The 20,906-nt window shown below is 38.2% G+C and overlaps 1 protein-coding gene and 1 pseudogene across 2 annotated transcripts in view; one reads left to right on the plus strand and one right to left on the minus strand.

The window, feature by feature from the left end:
- Dio2 (iodothyronine deiodinase 2) overlaps positions 1 to 435 on the minus strand; it is a 13,626-nt gene extending 13,191 nt beyond the window's left edge. For both annotated transcript variants that reach the window (XM_010645623.2, XM_019204347.2), the window contains exon 1: positions 91 to 435. The gene's annotated coding sequence lies outside the window, so the exon portion shown is untranslated. The remainder of the gene's footprint in view (positions 1 to 90) is intronic.
- A 15,963-nt stretch (positions 436 to 16,398) lies between these two features.
- LOC104877243 lies at positions 16,399 to 17,016 on the plus strand (annotated as a pseudogene).
- The last annotated feature ends 3,890 nt before the right edge of the window (positions 17,017 to 20,906 follow it).

Below are 20,906 nucleotides of genomic sequence, written 5' to 3' on the forward strand. Positions count from 1 at the left end.
TTTTTTTTTTTTCAGGATTTAAGATGTTGAAAAAAAAAAAAAGAAAGAAAGAAAGAAAGAAACTGGCGCCCCCGTCCCTAATCCAGTTACCCCTGTCAGAGTCCGTTAAAGACACGCTGTTCTACTTTCATTTCCAAGCACCTATGAGACTGGAAGAGACTGCAAAGTTCTCCTTAGCTTTTCATTGTCTCTGTGTTCTTTAAACGTAGCCTGTCTCTTTCTTAATTGCTGGTTTAAAAATGTGTTTTAGTGGTAGTTTTTTTTTTCTTTCTTTCTTTACTGCATTTTATACACACTTTCTGTTCCTCTTCTCCCAGCCTGTCTCACTCTCTCTCCCTTCTCCAGAAGCAGACTGAGTGCGGTGCTCACTCCCTCTGGCTTCTCCTCCCTGCTATCTGTCTGTGTGCAAAGTGCCTCCCTCTACAGCCCAGTGAGTCTCCCCGAAGCCTTTTATATATTCTCTAGCTAATTGCCGCAATAGAGAAATGAAAGCCTAATCTTGCTAAAGATCTTGACGTCATTGAGAAAGAGGGCTTTACTTTGGCCAGGACTGCAGTGAATAGAAAAGCAAAACTCAAACTCGACAACTTTTTTTTTTTTAAGAAGGGGTGGGGGAGAGACAGTGGAATTTTGCTTTGTGATTTAGAGAGAGGGAGAGAGAGACCTTTGACAGCTTTTAGGAAAGGCTTCCAAACTAACTTCTTTAGGGAAAGTAATTAAATATTCTGCATAGATTAATATGGTTGCACTCTCTCCTCTGATTATTATTAATTTATCAGGGGTTTGGAGAAAAGGATCCTGGGAGGCAGATAGAAAAAAAACAGTAACCCCAATTGGTCTTTGCTCAACTTCGTGGATTAGAGGAATGTTTACACGTGGACTTTATATCTTTATACCATGACTGTCTCTTCACCAGATTTGTTACCCGGGTCCTTTAAATATTTTTGAACCATGACCTTATTTAAGAAAATGCAAAATGAGTCGTGAGGTGGAAAACTTTCAAACTATTTGAGAATCACCAGAGCATTTCTCTGAAGCTGTTTGCTGAAACTTAATACAAGTTTTCTTTTTGATTTTACTGAAGCATCTCTTACCAAACAAACAAAAAAACCCTCCACACATGACAGGAGGTGGGTGACCAGGTATTCTTGCAGCCCCATTTTGCCTCCATGTAGATCACATAAAAACTTTTCATTGCATGGCAGGAAGATGCTGTAAGACTGAGAAATAAGTTACTTTTCAGAAAAGTCCTTTAAATTCAGCAGTTCCCTGTTTTTCTTAGCACAACTTCTAAAAATACCTGAATTATTAGATTTTCTTTTTTTTACTTGAAAAAAAAACAATGAATCAAATGTATAGGTGGTTGGGAGTAAACTCTGAATGTTTGGTGACTTTCTTATTAATCTCCAGAGCAGTTAGGCAGGTAAGGCTTTCACAGAATACCACGACCCCTCTTCATCCTCATTGTCCTCTCCCCTTACCTAATAAATCACCGCTACAGTTTATGTTTTCTTTTCTAGGAAAAAGGAAAATGGCAGCAGGTGTAGACTCTGCAGTGGGATGTAAAATTTTAATTGAAAACTAATTAGCTGCGCTTTTATGTACGGAGCATTCTCATTAAGATTGAGCTGAGCAGTGGATGGAAACCTGTGCTCGGTCCATAGCTGTACTTCACCCCCGTGGCTAAAACTTCCAAGGTCGTAGAAAGAATTTAAAGGCTAAAGCAGAGGACACGAAGCAGTAGTCCTTGGGCTGAGTTCTATATACAAATGCGTTTTGTTTGGATGGAAAGGTGCTTCTTCCTTTTTAAAAAAATAGTCAAAAGGCCAGGACTCAGGTTCTGTGACCAGGGATTATCATCCACTGTGTTTATTGTTGTCTCCCCAGCACATAGGAATGGCATCTGCTCACCTCAATCAGGGTGTTGTGCATGAATGAATGAATGAATGAATGAATACGCAGGCATGTGGAGAGTCTCTACTTTGCTCCACTCTACAAGCACCACTCACATGCGATACCATGGGGTAAGGCGCAGTGCCCTAGAATTGTAAAATGTGGGGGCTTTGTGCATGGACTTTCCCAAGGACACAACCCTCACAACCCTAAATCCTGATGCCTTCATTTTTAATCATCAGCTTAGTCCATGATGAGAACTAGAATTAGAGCTCATGGAGTAAATGTTTAAAGAAGCTGGAAAATTAACATAAACCCATAAGAAAGTTGCCCTAGTGACATAAGGCATATGATAAAAGGCCTCTAAATAATCCAAATGATATAAGGGAAATATAACTTCCAACCTGCTGGATATCTGTAATGTCAACTTCCTGTTTTCTAAAATCAAAGAATGAATTTTGGGAATAATGGAGGTTACAAGTAGGAAGGAATTGAAGGAAAGATAGTTTCCATCTAAGAGAGACAGAGGGGGACCAGAAAGTGGGTTATCTACCCATCCTGCTTCTCATAGGTGTTTTATTGAACAAAGCCATGAGGTGAGGTGGGTTCAAGGTGGGACAAAGCTAGTCAGCTAATAAGATTATAAGTATAGTCACTCAGGTAGTATTGATCCTTAGGAAATCATGAGGTGGGACAAAACTGTGATCGACCAGTAAGATTACAACAAGTACAGTCACTTAGATAATATCGATTAAATGGGGACCAAATGGGGAAGCAAGTCATGTAGCAAGCATGCATGGAATGCATAAGGATTTCTGGGAAGGAATGGGCTAGGGAATTTTGGTCTCTACCCAAGGTGATTGATGCCTATTTAGAATACCAGTCACCTCTGCTCATCCTTAGGGGAAGTGAGAGTAAGAAGTACTTCCTCTTTTTCTTGAAGCCTGGACATTAGTGAATGAGCCTCAGGTCACAATTGTCTTTGGTGCTGAGGGCCCATCCTTGCCAAACTGCCTTATAATAGTTTCTACTAGCTTAGCTGTCTACAATACTCCCCCTGGTAAGAAATATCCCTGATGGTGGTTAGGGGCAAATGAGCCATTTCTATCTAACTGCTTGGAGCTGAGAAGGGTTGATGTAGAGGAGACCATTAGTCAGGTTCCCTCTCCAGAGAGCTAATCTAATGGGCCTCAGGTAGAAGTCACGTTGCAGTTTAGCAGTTAGGAACTTTCTCTACAAGGTCAATCTGGTGGATCCTGGTAAAAGGAGTGCAGCATGCTTGCTTTTAGTTCCATCTGTATGAGTGCTTGCAGTTTGATAACCTCTAGGCAAGAATAAAATTTTTTTAAAGAAATTAAATCATTTATAATCAAAGCATGAGCACTAGAATGGAAAGGCAATTGGAGAAAGAGCTACTTTTAGAAACTGTTCTTAAGGGACTGAAATAGTGACTATAACCTGCTGGCACTTAGATCCCTTTATGATGGAGGTTATCTATAAGTTTGATATTTTATCATAAGTCTCTCTAGTTTTAGCTGTAAGAAGACAGAGTTAGGTGGTTTTTGAAGGACAATTTTAGTTAAGAAATTTAAAATTTTTTGTTGATCTCTTATACCTTTTACTATATTTTTTCTTAATGACCTGTAACAGTGGTCAGCTACTGGTGTAGCTGGAAATTGCCAGAAGGGGTCAGCAATGGGAGCCTCTTTTTATATCTAGCTTTATTACTATGGTCTTCATTTAATATCTTTAGTTATACTTTTCTACTAGATGCTTAAGACCAAGATAAAGTGAGACCTGTGTCAATCAAAATTAACCCTTTGCTACCTATCAAGGTCAGTTAAGTCTCCTCAGGCATTACTTTGGAATCACGTATACAGCCTCAAAGTTCCTGTCAATGTCATCCAGCAGGATGGGTCATGCTTGACCATGGCCTTGCTTGACCATGTTTTCTATGAAAGCATGGGAGATTTTTCTTCCTGGTGACTCTCCTTTAGCAATCTCCCTATTCCAGAGGTTAGGTGACTCACCAAAGTCCTAAGATCTTGTAGAAAAGGTTCCCTCATGTCCTGAGACCTCCTTTACCTTTGGAAGGTCAGGGCCAAAATATTGGCTGTTCTCTTAGCCCAGTTACCTTTTTAGTTTTGGTCTCTAAACTTTAGTTGTTGAAAACCCAGAAGAAAATATGAGTGACATTAGTAGTGTAGTAGGAACAGTGAGCTTAACTATTATAGTTTTGTCTGGACAGCAAACACTTTTGAAATAGAAAGTATGGTTATAGGACTATTATTTCTTATCAACCACAGTTGTGCTAATAATTGAATCCCTATAGAATGTTAACAGACAATGGTTATATAGTTTTATGGAGAACACAAGATCAAGAGCTACACAGTATTTTAGCACAAGCGTGATTACATTATCTTTGTAACACACTTAAATGTCCATCTTAGTAGAGAATCGCCTTTTAGTCAAACATCTCCATTGGATCACAAGATATTAAATGACACACACACAAAAAAACTCTCCTGGAAATTGTTATTCTTTAATATATGCCATCTAAGGAGAATGTACCACCCTATAAATGTACCTTAGAAGTTTATAATGTTTAGCCTCTAATTTTTAGTGTGTGACATTAGACTGTTTGGTTCCTGAGCATCCCCAAGTGTAGTGACACATATAACATATATATTATATAAAACTATTTAACTGGTGATCTCATGCTAGCTTGACATGTATCTTTTATCACAAGTAGCTGGAACACATGAGAAAGTCAGATACCTGAGTTAAAAAAAAAAAGTTATTACTATAAACAACATCTTAGAAGCCCCGTACACAGAGAAGGCATGAATATATTTAATATACCATGAAATTAGCAATAATGAGTATCACAGTTATATGAAACCCAAGAGCATCTTTTAATAACACCTTTACCTTTTCCCACAGAAAACTTAAGCTTTTGGTGATGACCAATGTAAACCTATCAAAATAATATGTTTAGCAATGTTTCTTAAGGTGAGTCTCCCATAAAGCTATAGAAATTGCTGGGCTCCCCTTTGTGAACAAAGGATGAAACAAATGATATTTCCAGGTAACTGCTCCTTCATTTATCAAAGGGAGTCCTGTCTAACAGTTTCTGTAAGCCCAAGGGTCCCCATTCAATTTTTTAAATATATTTTAGATGACCAGTGAGAACCAGATCATAACAATTAACACATTCTTCTTGACCAATGAAAGATTACTGAGTTATCATACACAGACAACTGTACGTATTACATTTGTAAAACCACTCTTGACATCATTTTGATCAACTGACAGTCTGAGGGGAAGCATGTCTTTAACTGCAGTGACATTTTTCTATAAGCCAACTTTCATTATAGACAAATACTTTTAAAATCCAAAAAGATTTTAAAAAGGAAATGTTGGGCTTAAACAAAATGGCTCTAAAACGGATTGGACAGACAGATGGACAAATAAGCATAAGACAATTTGTTTTAAAAAATGTATTTGGTCAAGTCAAATTATAATAACCTTTTTAGAATTTTTAGGTTTCTATCTGTAAATAAGACTAGTCAGGACTTTTGCAGGTCAATGAACAGAGATCTATTGTAATAAGAATCAGAAGGAATAAAAATGTTTTACACCTGTAAGAACAAGACAGTTTTTAGATGGGCCCTATGCTGACAGTTTGTCTGATTGGAATATCTAGCAAAACAGGCTTATCATTATTTTGATAGCCATCGTTATTGAATAGTCACAGCTGATGGCCAAAACTTCTGTTTTGATTGCCACATGTAATTGTTCCATTTAAAGGGCAGACTGTTAAAAGGTAATTTGGGGTGGGGGTTGAGACAGGGTCTCACTATGTAGTTGAGACTGACCTGGAATTTACTATGTAGCCCTGGCTGGTCTTGAAATTGCAGTGATCCTCCTGCCTCAGCCTCCCAAGCGCTGGGTTACAGGCCTGCCTGCACCACCACACCCAGCTTAAAAGGCAATTTTAACTATTTCTAGGGGTGGGTGTGAAAGCCAGACCTAGGTATAGAAACAGACTAAGCAGTACCCTTTGGAGCTATGTATTTTCAACAGGATTCTAATCTGTCCTACTGCAGATATTTACCTATGAAAGATTTTTCCCATTTTTTCCTGTGATCTTTGGGCCATATTTAGTGATAGCCTTTTTTTTTTTTTAGAGCTTCATTTAGCATATCTCTGATAATATTGGCCAGCCTGGCAAGATATTCTGGAGAGAAATCATGACAAGACACTCAATCCTCTGGGGACTGGGTCTGTGCCTATTCTTTAATATCTGTGTTTGTTTTAAACTGTTGTTAAACTCATAAAGTTCCCTAGGAACGTCTTGTTCTATTAATGAACTTGTCCATTTTATAAAAATCAGTCAGTCTGTTCTGTGCTATAAAAACCCGTCAGTATCATGCTTGAGGGGAGAGGGGAGTAGAAGAAGTTAATCTATAGTTCTTCCTAAGGACTGAAAGATAGGTAAACTTGAACTAAAACTTTTATATGTAAGAGTTTTAGGATTCCTTGAAACTTTTAGGATTAAATATAGACCTTTTACAATTAAATATAGGATTAAATATAAATATATAAATAAATATAGATTAAATTTAGGATAAATATAGATTTAATATGGCCCAGGAATACCTGAAGGTTGGCTCCACTCTGAAAGGATCCCAGGGAGGGGAAACTCACTATTCTTTAAGCTTGGTCCTGAAATCCAGCAGCCACAGAGGAGGAAATTGCACTGAACCAAACACTGTTGAAAAGTGCGCTATTTTTTAGGATACAGGGCAGTGGAGAGAGGAAAGAAGTGTGACTCTAAGAATGGCCCAAGAACTAAATCCTAACCATCTTAGGTGCAGAAAGACAATTAAAATAAAGAGCTTTTCCCTGAGTGGGTCTCTAATTTTTAGCAAACATATCTCCAGAGACAAGCACTATGGTTGACTCAGCTGTGTTGCCAAGCAGAAAATTAAACCAATAATCAAAAAAAACCTGAATGGCTGATTTTTAGCCTTTTGAAAGAGAGAGAAAATGAAAGTGTTAATCTGTTTCCCAGGTTAAAATGTGGATATCTGTCTTTTGGGTTTCTTTATAAGCTGATAGAGGGATCACATATTCTCATTATATCCTGCTATCCAAAGGTGAAAAAATCCTGTAATTCCCAGGAATCCCTTTAGCTGTTTTATTCTTGGGCTCTGGGAGGGAAAGAATTGGTTTAATTCTTTCTTCCCTCAGTCTTCATGTTCCCTTAAATATAATAAGGCCAAAATATTCTACCTTAAAGCTGTAAAATTTGTTCCTTATATCTAGAAGTCTTATAACCACTCTCTGCTAGGAAATTCAGCATGGGCACCTTCGCTAGAAAGCTCCTCTGAGGAGGTACCTGAGAGTGTATAATCTATATATTGTGTGACTGTGATTTGGGAAAAACTATAGTATTTCTTTCTATTGAATCAGCAGCTAGGGATGTCTTCATCTTTCTCCTAATAAATAGTTGCCAATTTAAAATAACCAAAGAGCTTTGTTCTCATGTTTCTTAGACCTTTAAGGGTACATGCCTGAAAGTGTCTTCTATTTCATTCTCCCATCTGGTTGGTAGGACAGCGGGGTGGGGGGTCTTGTATAGGAATCGCTTGGTCACCAATAGGAATCAGCTGTTCCCCTGGCTGCCTGTCTTCTGACCTCTAAAATTAAGATAATGTTTATCTCTAAATGTAGTAGCGGCTTGTAATACCACTTGTCTCTCACCAGAAGTCAATGTTTGATTTAAGAGTAATATATTTTTCTAGTCTAGTTTATAGGTCTGAGTCAGTCCTCTAAAGACCTCAGATGTACTTATTAGGGTTGTCTAAAAACTTTCCTAGGTCTCATTTGATCTGTCCTAGATCACTGAGAGAAAGGGACATAAGAACATGGTAATCCCATATGGCTTATAATTATATTTGAACACAAATAAGAATTAATTCTTAATGTAAAGAAAATCTGAATATAAGGCAATTCAGACTACTTTTTCTCTTTCTTACAGTGCCTAGTTGTGAAATAGTATCATAGTCAGCACTGCCCTCTTCATTCCATTTTGGCTATAGGGGTAGGCAGGCCATTCACGAGTGCAGAAAAATACTAAATGTCTTCCTTTCTTTCTTTCTTTCTTTCTTTTTTTTTTTTTTTTTGTACCAGAGATCAAACTCAGGACCTTGCACTTGTGAGGTGGCGGAACCACTGAGCTAAATCCCCGGCCCTAAATGGCTCTTTTTTAACATGTGAGGGTGAATATTTTTCAGAATTTAAGAATACATTCCAAAGGAGTAGGAGGTCCTAATATCGAGTTCCCTATTTGAAACAAGAGAAACAAATCAGCGTCCCTTCAAGTCTCTACTTGATTCTTATGCCCTCCAGCTGTCCCCCAAGTTGATTCCACTCCAGGGCAGGTAGCCGCAGCTTGGAGATTGACTCAGAAGGTAAAATCAGGCTGGACTCTTTACCCTTTTACCAGTGTGTCATCTCATCTTCCCAGGAAGCGCTTGTCCTTACTCCCATAGTGCTCCAAAGCATAAGTTAACGATTTATTTTAGCCGTAAAATCTTGTTTAAAGGAGGAAACAAAACCAAGGGATGGAAACCATTACTTTTTAGTTCTTTGAAAGAGAGTGAGGAAAATAGGTCAGCTGTCAAATTAGAGCACTTTTTTGCCTACAAAATAGATCACTTCTACAGACAGGTACTGTCAAGTATATAGCTCAAAGGGATTCTGCCCTGGGCTCTAGGGAGGAGAAACCTCTAAGATATTTCCGCCTGATTCACTCAGGCAACCTTCCTGGGCAGCAAGACAAGGCTACACATTTTTAAAGTCCTCTCTAAACTCACTTAAGTATCTGAAACTCCACAGGTTACGCTTATGCTCAATGCCTCACACCCACAATTCGCATGTTAGGAAAAGCGTATTTATCCATTTCCTACATACACACAAAGGAAGAGAAAGGCTAACTAAAATCCCTTTTTATTCTACCTAGCATATAAAAACACAAGTGCAAGTCGCCAACTGATTACTATTTTACTTCGTGTAAGACGAAAGAGGTGTTGCAAGTTGCCTTAGCCTGACTTCCTGGAAGAAGGGGAGATTTGACTACAAGGGGGTTGGTTCTGAAGTCAACTCCCAGTGAGGTGGAGAAAAGTCGAAGGGGAGTTTCCAACTCACTAGCAGCAAGAAAAAGTCCAAATAAAAGCCTGAGCCATCGAAACACCAAAAATATCACTATATAGCATTTCACAATTTTACAGCAAAACTTTCAAGTCCACAACTTATTAGTGAAAGTACGTTCCACCCTTACACACTTAAATGATGAAAACCAGACCAAAGAGAGGAGAAGGAGAAGGCTGGCAGTTTCTAATCTCACAAAGATTCATTTTTTGTGTCTGTCCAGCTGTCTACCTTACTGGCAGAGAGAGAACAATCCAAACCTGTAGCTCAACTCTTAATGGAAGCTTAAGGAAGGGCTGTGAGAGCATCATTTCAGGTCACTCTGAGAGGATACCTGAAGAGCTGCCTTTCACCTCACTGAGAGGTGCAGGTAGGGACACTAGATATGTGGAGATTTTCTGTAATTGCCCAGCCTGACTTTTGGGACCTTCCTTTCACAGAGGGACCTTTGGGTTTCTACCAGAGAGTAGCCCTGGCCTCGGCCCCTCGGTGGTCACCGCAGTTTTCACTAGGTCCACACAGAGATCTGTCTCCAGAAAGGAATCCATTTGCCTGTCTGGTCACCATTCCATCTGCCATTGGCCGCAATGGGAATGTGAATGCACCAGATGACAACTGCTTTGAGAGTGGCAGCTGCCCTGAGGGCAATCACTAACTGGCCAAGTAACCACTTTTTATTCTAGTGATCTATAAGGAACAGATAAAAGCCTGAACGATCTTTACCTGAGATGATTTCATAAAGGACCCATTTTACAGCATTTTCTAAATTTACTTGTAGTTACCATTGAAGTCTGCTAGGTGGCACTCTAACCCCACTTTTTTTCTCTAGCGCTGTTGTCTAACAAAACTAAGAATGCAACTTTAGCAATTAGGTTCAATTGTAACATATACAAAACAGAATAAAATATAATTTTGTTTGATTGTTTTGGTACCAGGGATCGAACTCTGGACCTTGTGCTTGCATGGCAGGCAGTGGCAACACTGAGCTAAATCCTTGGCCCAATAAAATATAAATTTAACAAAAAATGCAGGATAAGAGAAATAGGAATTACAGAACGTTAAGACATACAACCTAAAATTTAAGACAATTTTGAAACAAAAGCCAGAATCTACGAAACAAAAGGTCTGAATCTATGAACAAAAGTTAGAATCTATGAAACAAAAGCAAACTCTTACCTTGGTCCAATTATCTGGGGAAAGACCTCCAAATGATATAGGGGATATGATATAGAACCTCTAAATAATATAAGTAATGTAATGGAAATATTATAACTCCCAACCTGCTAGATATGTGAAACAGGGAGTTAGTCGTCTCTAAAACTGAAGAATAAATCCTAGGAACAATCGAGGTTAGGAGTAAGAAAAAATATACTGAGAGAAAGAAAGATAGCTTCTGTCTAGGAGAGACAGAAGGGAGACTAGAAAAGTGAGTAGACTCCCCACCCTGTTTCTCAAAGGTGTTTTATTGAGCAAAGCGTTAGGTGAGGTGCGGTACAGATGGGACAAAACTACAGTCAACTAATACGATTACAAGATTACAAATCTAGTCTCTTAGGTAATATTGCTCCAATGGGAAATCATGAGGTGGGACAAAACTATCATCAACCACTAGAATTACAACAAGTATAGTCACTTAGGTAATATTGATTAAATGAGGATCAAATGGGCACGCGAGTTGCGTAGCAAGCATGCATGTAATGAATAAGGATTTCCAGGAAGGAAGGGGCTAGGGAATTTTGGTCTCCATCCCAGGTGATTGACGCCTATTTAGAATACCAATCACCCAATCACCACTGCTCATCCGTAGGGGAAGTCTGTGAGTACTTCCTCTTTTTCTTGAAGCTTGGCTTCATGTGAATGAGCCTCAGGCCACAGTTGTCTTTGGTGCTGAGGGCCCATCCTTGCCTAACTGCCTTATGCTATTTTCTAACTAGCTTAGCTGTCTACAATGCTAGGACCAGCATAGGTAAGTAAAGGAATATTATATATAATAATAGATAACACAAAAATGTATATAATGTAAATGTACTGCATTCATCCATTTAAACTTCTCAGGGTCATTAAGAGAGAAAAGAGAAAAAAAGTGACAACCTGGTAGATGGGAAAGATGCAGTGCCAAAGCTTAGCCAACAATGATAGAAGGTGTGGACTCACGAAATGACGCTTTCCCTCGGTGCCTAAATTTTAAAATCTCAGACCTGAGACATTCACTTCACCTCCTTTGCAGTAAGCCAGCGCTGCTCTGAGGTGGAGACTTCAACAGGTATGAACCAAATTTCCCCCACTTGTCACTTCCTCACAAGATCTGAGATACACTTAGTAATGTAGAGCCAAGAGGAAGGATTAGGGGAAATTCAGAAAACATTTTCTTTTTAAATACAAAGTTTAGTGCACATACATAGTAAAATCATTGTAAGTCAGAATCGTGTCACTTTTGATGCTATTTACATTGTTTTTTCTTATAGAGATCAGAAGAGTTTGAGGAATTTTTTTAAATAGGAGAATAAATAGGAGTATTACCAAACTGATCATATCTTATTTTTTCTAAATGAATAAATAAATGAATCATAGAGCTGAAAGTCATTCTTCTACCAGATAGACTGTCCATTTTAGAAACGTCAGTTCCTCAAGGCTGTTTTTCTTTATACTTGCTTCACTTCCTTGTTATAACTACTAATAGCATTTAGCACTTTGCTCTTCAAGCAGTTTTATACTCATTATGAAACAAGAGACAGTGAGGACCCCAGCACAGACAACTCTTTTAACATGAAGATGGGAACAAAAAGCAGCTTTTAATAATGCTGGTGGCTCAGGGAGTGATTCCTGTCAGTCTCGAGAGCCAAAGTTGGTACTTCCTTATGTATCTCTTTTTACATACATGAGGCTTAATTCTATCGGAATTTCCCTGGGAATATAGCAAGCAAGATTTACACAAAGCCTTAGAGTAGCGGAGAGAGGGAGAGCAAAGAGTTCTGGCAGGACTTTTTGAATCCTTTATGCTCCTTTGGTGACAGATTATAGAAGTTGTCACAGTTACTCAGGTGCCTTTTACAACCCACAGTTGCCTAATAACACAGTTAACACAGTTCACATAGTTGCCTAGAAACAGCCCAATTCCATATGGAGGGGTGGTCTCCTCTCTCAGTTAAATAACAGAATAATCATAAGGTAACAGAGCATGATTTTTTCTACCACAGAGATAAAAAGTGGATCAGCATATTTGAAAAGTCACTGGTGTGGAATATTTTCCCAGATCTGAACCTCACTCTTCTCCCAAATGACTGTTTTGTGAGTGCTGGTCAGTGGTTTAGGGGTAATTTTATCTTCTAAATTGCCAAGGATATCTGAGAGTTAACGTGTTTAATATTACCCCAACTCAAGATTTTGGTCTGGTTGTCATGCGGCTGCTTAAAAGGCTTGGATATCTTCTTGGTCTTGTAAGTGTTCTTAGCAATCAAAATTGTAACGTGTTAAATGCAAACCAACACGAGGCAAGTCAAGTGAATTTCACCATACAATGTTGTACACAGGTTTTAAATTCCAAAGACAGACAGCTCTGGGCTTTTTCAGAAGTACAGAACCACTGCAAAAATGTTTTTTTTTTCTCTCTCTCTCTCTTTCCATACTAAAAAAGCATCATATCCTGCCATTACCTCTTTCTGGTTGGAAAAATAACACATGACATGCCTTCTTTTCGTCTACTTGACTCTTAAATTGAGGTTGAGAAAATGAAGTTGGATGTCGTGAAAACTGACTTGAAAATTTCCAGCATTACAGCTGCCACTATTTCTTTATTCTTATCTGAAAGAGCAAAAGAGCACCCAAGAATTTTGTGAAGTTAACAATTTGTACCATGGACTATTGAACAATCTAAGTTTCACCGAATTGAACTCCTGATTCAAATGATTTGTGAAAGCATAACAAAATGAGGTTTCATTTTTACTTCATTAAAAACTATTAAAATCAGTTCAGTTACAAATCTAAAAATGTCTGGAAACGACAGGTAGTGGCTGTCATATAATTACTGAAAATACCCTCTACCCCCAAAATAGTACAGCCCTTATCGGAGAAAGGAATCAAACGCTGTGTAAGCTTTTGCCTCTAGGAGTCCTGATTGTGCCTAAAAGGGAGATGTGACAAAAGGTTTACACCACAACTACTGAATCACTCAATCTCCCCTGTGGGCCCATCCATTCTGCAAATACAGCTATGTTTCCTGCCTAGTGGTGAAAGGAGAAGCTCAATGGATAAAATGCACAATCTCGGAGTAAACTCAGAGCAAAGCAACTTGGGCAAGCAACTCGGGGCTGAGGCAGGGAGAGCCTTGCTGTGGGAGGTGAGAGCATTGCGTCCTCTGTCCAGGGCTCATTCAAGCAGGAGCTGGCGGGCAGCACACTTCATCTGAGGTGTTACTGCAATCTCCCCTCAGGAAAATAGGTGGAGGAAGGGCAAAACCCTGAAGAGGAAAGGAGAGATAAAGATGGCGGAGAGGTGAAAAAACAGAAGAGTGAATGAGTTGCCTATGGAGGCATCTGACGAGAAAGCCAATTACTTCCAATTGTGGTGATGCTTTTTTTGAGGGAAACAACTGTCAAGAACCTGGATGGCAGCCACCACCTCACTTCACAGAGGCCACTGGACAGCTGTTAGGAGGCAGGAACCTTCATCTGTTATCGACCTAGTCTGGATCAAAATGGCCACTACCCCACTGGCTACCCAGATCTTACCACGTGCCAAGAGGCTTTCTGAAAGTGGTTTTGTTTTGAGAATACCTCTAAAGGCATTTAAACTCATTAAACTCTAAAGGAACCCAAAGTTAGGATTCATGGAGGAGGGAAATCATAGGGGAGTAGAGGAGAAGATTTTGTGGCAAAGTACATGCTAAGTTCCTTCAGGACAAAAAGCTCTCAGAATGCACAAATTGCGTTCATCCTTTGCTTTCTGAAACGATGACTCAATCTCTTCATTCCCCTACATCCTTGACCTAATGAAACAGACTAAATGAAACAAAGGGAAATGTTCAAAAATAGGCATTATTCTTGGAGCAACATTTCCTTTGCTTTACTTTATTCCACACCTCTTTCATAACAAAACCAAGTAATTCTTTAAAAGCTCATGTTTCACCACTTCGCTCACATGCTCAGTACAAGAACAGAGTACACGACAAAATATATTAAGATACATGCTGGCTCATGCAATGCCACAGGTAAAAATGTAGTTTGTAATCCCTGAGAACAAAGGATGCCACACCTCTTCTCTCAAGAATCAGTAGTCACTAAGGCACAGAGGAAATAAACCAGATATCCTATTCCATATCCTACTCTGCAGTGAAGCTGATAGAATTAACTATAGCATGGAAAATTCATATCTGGTGTGGAGAATAAAATACCCGCAATGAGGATGATTGTACAATGATGTGAGTTACCAAGGGAGGTTATGAAAATGTTATCAGTGGATTGATTCTCAAGGTGAAGGGAGAATAATAAGGTAATCTCTCCAAACTTCTTTAAACATATGGTGCTATTAAGATTATTGAAAATAACTTACTATATAACACGTACATAAATTCATGCAACTGAGCTAATGGCAGAATATTATATTCAAGAATTATTATTCTATTTCCACTCCAATTTTAAAGACTAATTTCTTATCAAATTAAATGAATTCTCATAACTTCTAAGAAAGAGAATGTAGGTAGGAAAGGATTAGTAGTATGACTTCCAACTACGAAATATAAGGCATGAAATTTAAATCTAATTGTAAAGCAAATCTCATTTGTTATATGGACACTAGGAGTCTTTTATCAAAACACAACCACTTGGCTAAATGATTATTTTCAAAATAGATATATTAACAAGTTCCTGAATAGTCACATTTTGCCTTCCCAGGGGAATTTTCTATGCATTTGAAAGGCTCTAAATCTATCTTCCCAAAATAAAACTAACATATCTTACGATTTTTTACATTAGTGATCAACTAAGTGATACACAAATCTAAAAGTTCAAAATGGGCCAGGGATTTAGCCCAGTGGTTCCACTGCCTGCCTTGCAAATAGAAAGACCTGAGTTTGATCCCTGGTACCCCAAAAAATAAAAAACAAAAGCTCCAAGTGACTATTTCTGTTGCTTCCATCGAATCTATTTCTGGAGTTGTGACCAGAAGCAAATCTCTGATTTTATTTTTCTGCCTGCAAAATTGAGCTAAAATGTTTCCATGTTGCTGTGTAGCATGTTGAAGTTTATAGGAAAATCAGCCTTGCTCTGGCTGAAGCGGTACATGCCTATATAATCCCAGTAGTCAGGAAGCTGAGACAAGCAGATCATGAGTTGGAGGCTAGTTTAGGCTACATAGAGAGAGAGATCCTGTCTCAAATAAAAGACAAAGGAAGGAAGGAATGGAGGGAGGAAGGGAGAGAAGAGAAGGGAGGGAGACAAGGAAGGAAGGAAGGAAGGGGAGGAAAGGGAAGAAGGGAGGGGAAGTGGGGGAGACAGAGAAGGAAGAAGGAAAACTGAAACATTGAAAGGAAGAGACTAACCAACATGTTCTAAAAATAGCAAAGCTAAAAAGTTATCTTGAGCGATACATTTATTCATAGTTGTCCAAGTTGGTAGATGCCATCTGAAGAAAAAAAGAAAGAACAAATAGTTTTCCCCCCAAATGGCAGTTCTTGGCAGGACAGATACGATGTTTGTATATATTACCAATATTTTCTTCATGACGTAATGAAAATGTGACTACAGTAGAAAGCAGGTATCTGGGAACAGTAGGGTTGGGTATTATTCCTACAAATAACATGAGTCAGCCTGGATCTTTGCCAAAACCCAGCTCCGAATCGAACTTGATCCAGAACCCTCGGGAGAGGCATGTTCTTTGATTCTATTCACCACGTAAGATTTCCTCCATCTTCCACCATTCTAGGAGAGATAGAAAGAAAGTTGCTGAAATATTCCTGACCTGAGAAAATAATTGTTCTCTCAAGTCTCTTAAACCAGAAAGGAGTAGAAAACCTTTCAAAAAACGAAACAGAAAAACCCCACTGACATTTTAGTAGACCTGGCACTTGTCAAAGCCTCAATAAAATTCAGTCCCTGCTACCGTTTTGTCACCCTCTTTAAAAGATTGCTTTATTCCTCCTGCATAGCAATGTTTCTCTACTGTATCAGGACCTCAAAACTATGGATCTCAAAAAAGCCACAATAACCATGACTGTCTTTTTTGGTGACTGAATGGCATTCCCAGGAGCCATTAGTGGGAACTGGGGAAATAGGCAAAGGGCAAAGCCAAAACATGAAAGATATGACTGCAGTTCAAACGAACGTCATCAGGAGTCTGGAGGTAGTGCAACAACAATAATAGTGCATTTGATTGCCTTGGTTATGACGGATGCTAAATGGTAGGAAAGTAGACACATGTTAAGAATGTAGAGGCTATGGAATTTCCATTTTACCTAAGAATGGCCCAAGTGAAAAATTGTGATGCTGGCAATTCAGCTCAACCAAAGAGAAGCTATAAAGTGCTCCCTTTAACTGAAAAGGTAAAAATTTTTGACTCAGCAAAAAAAGAAAAAGAATTGTATGGGGCCAGAGGTTCAAGATCAAGGCATTGGCAGAGTCGGTTTCTCACCAGACCTCTCCTTGGCTTGCAGAAGTCTGGCTTCTCACGGTCCTCACATGGCCTCGTCCCCATGCTGTACCACCCCTGGTACTGCCCCTGTGCATCCCGACCAGCTCTTAGGACACCAACCACCTAGTAGTCTTCTCATAAGACTTTCAGAATCAAGCGATTCCTGGCCAAGAAGCAAAAGCAGAATTGTGCCACTCCCCAGTGGATTTGGATGAAAACTGGTAATAAAACTAGGTACAACTCCAAGAGGAGCACTGGAGGTGGACCAAGCTGGGACTCTAAGGAATTGAATGTGAGATGCAGGATATTTCTCTCCCAGAAGTAAAAAATGATACATTCTTTATCATGGTCAAGGTTACATTACCATATCAAGCTTTAAAAATACCACTGGCTGGACAGTTGAACATACTTAATCAGGTATCTTTTTCTGTGATCGCACTAATGAGTCAATAATAATTATTTTGAAAGGTTAAAAAAAAAAGAATGTAGAGGATAGACCAAACAAGGATGTGAAATTAGAAGTCAATAGGCAAAATATTTTCATTTTCTAGCTGTATCCCTAGAGCATGGATAGTGGTGGGCTATGGGAAGAAAGGCACAGAAAAATGTTACAAGTTATCTGTATACATTATGAAATCAGCTCAAAATTACTCAACGGAGGAGACAGTATATGTCCTTTAGGCAGCTGTTCATCCACTTCTAACAGACATTTATGGAAACCTACAAAAACCACTTATTGTGATAGGCATTGTAAATGATGCCTGCTCTCAAAACCATTTAGTTCGGAGGAAAGGCAGACAGAAGGCAACAGAATAGAATGTGCCATAAACTAGGGCAAAAAGGAAGAATTAGCCAAAGTTGTATGGGGTAAGAGTAAGGAAAGGGCAAAGAAGAAATATATATATACAGGCTTAACTAAACAGAGAATTAAATTTTTAATGTGGTACTTGATAATGGAATAGGTTTAAATCAATGGTTTCTTGCACATTTATATTTGTAACATTTTATCAGAAATCTCCAAAAGAGGAACTTCCATGGTATTTTTTTATTTAGAAAATAATTTACTTGGGAATAGATAATGTTCCCTCCATTAGAGTAAAGCTTTTGCAGAGAAAGAAAATGAAAGAAGTTTGTTTAAAACTTTGTTTTGATAGAACCTATCAGTAAGTAATAAGGAACAGGTACCTGGCCATATTCTTCCCCTCCTTCTCAATTGACAGAAAATGAGTAGATATAAACTGCTAAAAAAAAAAAGTAGATATTTTTCTCCAGCATGTCTTTGGTCTGAGAAGTTCATGCTATAGCAATACATAGGAGCTATCTAAAAATGCCTAGTCAGAAAATAAAGTTGTGACATTTTTCATAAATTCTTAAACCAGTGTAATTTCCTTTTTTCCACAAGTTTTAATGGTATGCAATACACATTTTGACTCAGAGTGGGATTGCTTCTTAAATTACAAAGTCATCTCAATTTACTGATTTACATCTATCTTAGCATGCAATGTACTATAAGGTATGACATGAAATTGCCAACAAGGTCATAGAAACTTCTGATGGAATAGAAAAAGATGATAAAAATTCATATAGGTTATGAATACCAAACTAATTTGTTACTTAATATGAAATTTCTCATAAGGAAACTTCATTGATACAACAGTCAGGTAACTTACCATATAAACAAAAACCGTATAAATGTAAAAGTTAGTATCTTAGTGAAGCCCATAATAATAGGTCTGTGTGCCTTTTTCTCTAAGATCATTCTCATTCCTTGAGTCATCGAACTTTCTTCACAGGTAATAATCTCTTCCATTAGAGGCCTGGCATCTTCTTAACTACTTAACATTCCAGAGCAACCTCCAACTCAAAAAGTGATGAATGGATGTTTTAGAGAGGTTTATGGGAAATGTAACACTCCTTCTCTATAACCCTGGGCACTAAGACAGAAGTGGAGGGCAAGAGAGAAGTGCCTATCTATTTGCTTCACTGCATTGGCTCCAACAGAAGGCACAGCCTGTTAGCTAACATAATACCTCCATAGTGCACTTATATATGCTTGTACATTAAATTTTGTAGGTGTGCTTTTCTGCATTGAAAAACATATTCAAATAATAAATCTCAATACATAAAAATTACTTTCTTTTCCTATGGTATATAAAAATGCCAGGGAAATCTGCTTTCTGTGATCAGACACCAAAGACCTAAATATTGAGGGATGTTCAACTTTATGAGACACATAAAAATGAAATAAAAATGGGTAAGAAGATAAACACTTGAAGAGATAAACACTGTCAAGCAGAAATGATTACAGTGTTTGTAACAATATGCATTTTTCATTGTTTTCTGTTTACCTGGCTTTCTACACTATGAATTTCTCTTGCTCATTTCCTTTCTTTTAATAATGTATGTTCCCATAATCATAGACATTAAAGTAAAGAATGTGAACCGAATCTTGGCTGATATTTATTGGAGAAATATAAGTACCTGGAAAATGCAAAACTCTCCTTATATTTGTGAATGTTTCATCTAGCTACTTTCACTTAATAGCTCTAGGAAATTGAACTCCTTTTTCACAAGGGTATTACCTGCTTACCTTGTACCATATGAACCCAGCACATTCGACCTTTTCTTAATCTAAAAAATAGCAATTCCTTATGACTTAATACTATTTCATATAACAAAAGGACTTCCGTTGCACTGGAACTGTATATGGGTATTTCTTGGTGAAATAAGAGAAAAAGGGAGTTACTGTTTCCATGGACGAGCTCTTGAAATCATTTCATGAAGTTTTACTTTATTGAATTGTATCATATTAATAGTGAAAAACAATCAATATTAGTTTTAGTCTGGCCAGCCGATAATTGCTATTGGACCAGAACTGGTCCTAGAAGAAAATACATGCTCTATCAATTACCTTGGGCTTCCATCATACCTCTAAGATGACCCAAGACAAAAATGTATGTTAAAACATAAAATGTTAATATTTATGACACCCAGTGAAATTCTGAATGAGAAAAGCTTTTGCAGGCAATAAGTGTTTGCTTGTTGTAATTCTAAGGATTAACTCCACACCCTATGCAAGGTCCTAAACCCCTCACCCGCCCAAGCATACGTTGTTTCCTTACTAATAAATTAGTTGTGCTTAAACTGCATTCATCATCATGGAAAACGGGCAATTTAAAAATTTTAAAGGCAAAAAGGAAACCTGAACGGGAGACTGACCATCAGTTATTTAAGCAAGGCATACAATTGAACAGAAAGGACCTCGGTTACAATCCAAAGGTAGGGGATTTTACTTATATGTATAAAGGTTGAAAAATGTTTTAAATTTATAATTTCTTCTCTGAATGAATAGGGCACGAGGTAGGATTAGATACAATGAACGTTTAGATTTTTCAGACATCATTACAGTGAAAGGCACATTACCATTACTCTCCACTCCCAAGACGTACCTCCTTTCTTCAAACACACTCATCAAATCATTGTTCCCACTCCTTGAAGCAGTTCTGGAGTCCTTTCTAAGACCTGTCTTCAGTTGCGCCGTGGAGCCCTCTTCTATGTTTTGAATTGATTCAAGATGTTTACTTTCCATGGTCCTTTTGACTTTGAGGAAGAGCTAGGAGTTACACAGTAGCGCATTCGGTAAATGAGGTGGGTGAGGATACACTACTGTTTTTAGGAGCCTGCCTTTCTTCTGACTGCCTCTCAGCAGCGGCGTTCACAGAATTTTGACAGTGCTCTTTAAGGAACAAAATGGGACAAAGACAATGATATCAGTGTGTTTGAAGCAAAGGCTGTTTTGAAGGGCATTAATGGCAATGTATCTCTTACTGTAATGTTTTAAAAATGTAAGCACATAAAATATTTTCTGATCTGCCCTTGTATCTCAGGGACTCCTAGGGCCCTTAGTCTTCACACGATTTTTTTTGTAACTCGGTTTCTGAGTTGCCTACTCAATTTGGGGTTTAATTAGCCTGACCAACCATAGACAAAGTTAAATAATCTCCATGGAGCAGATTAAACACATTTTTAGACACAAAGTCACCATATTTTCTGTGGCCCACTTAAATTTGTCAGGACAAAATAAATTAACACTAAACAAATGTGAATTATATCATAGGCCACCAAGCCTCTAGAACCTCAGGATATCATCCTCCTTTTGTAATAACGGCAAT

The sequence above is a fragment of the Fukomys damarensis genome, unplaced genomic scaffold (genome assembly GCF_012274545.1).
Source record: "Fukomys damarensis isolate Sample0158 unplaced genomic scaffold, DMR_v1.0_HiC HiC_scaffold_21, whole genome shotgun sequence".
Lineage (NCBI taxonomy): Eukaryota > Metazoa > Chordata > Mammalia > Rodentia > Bathyergidae > Fukomys > Fukomys damarensis.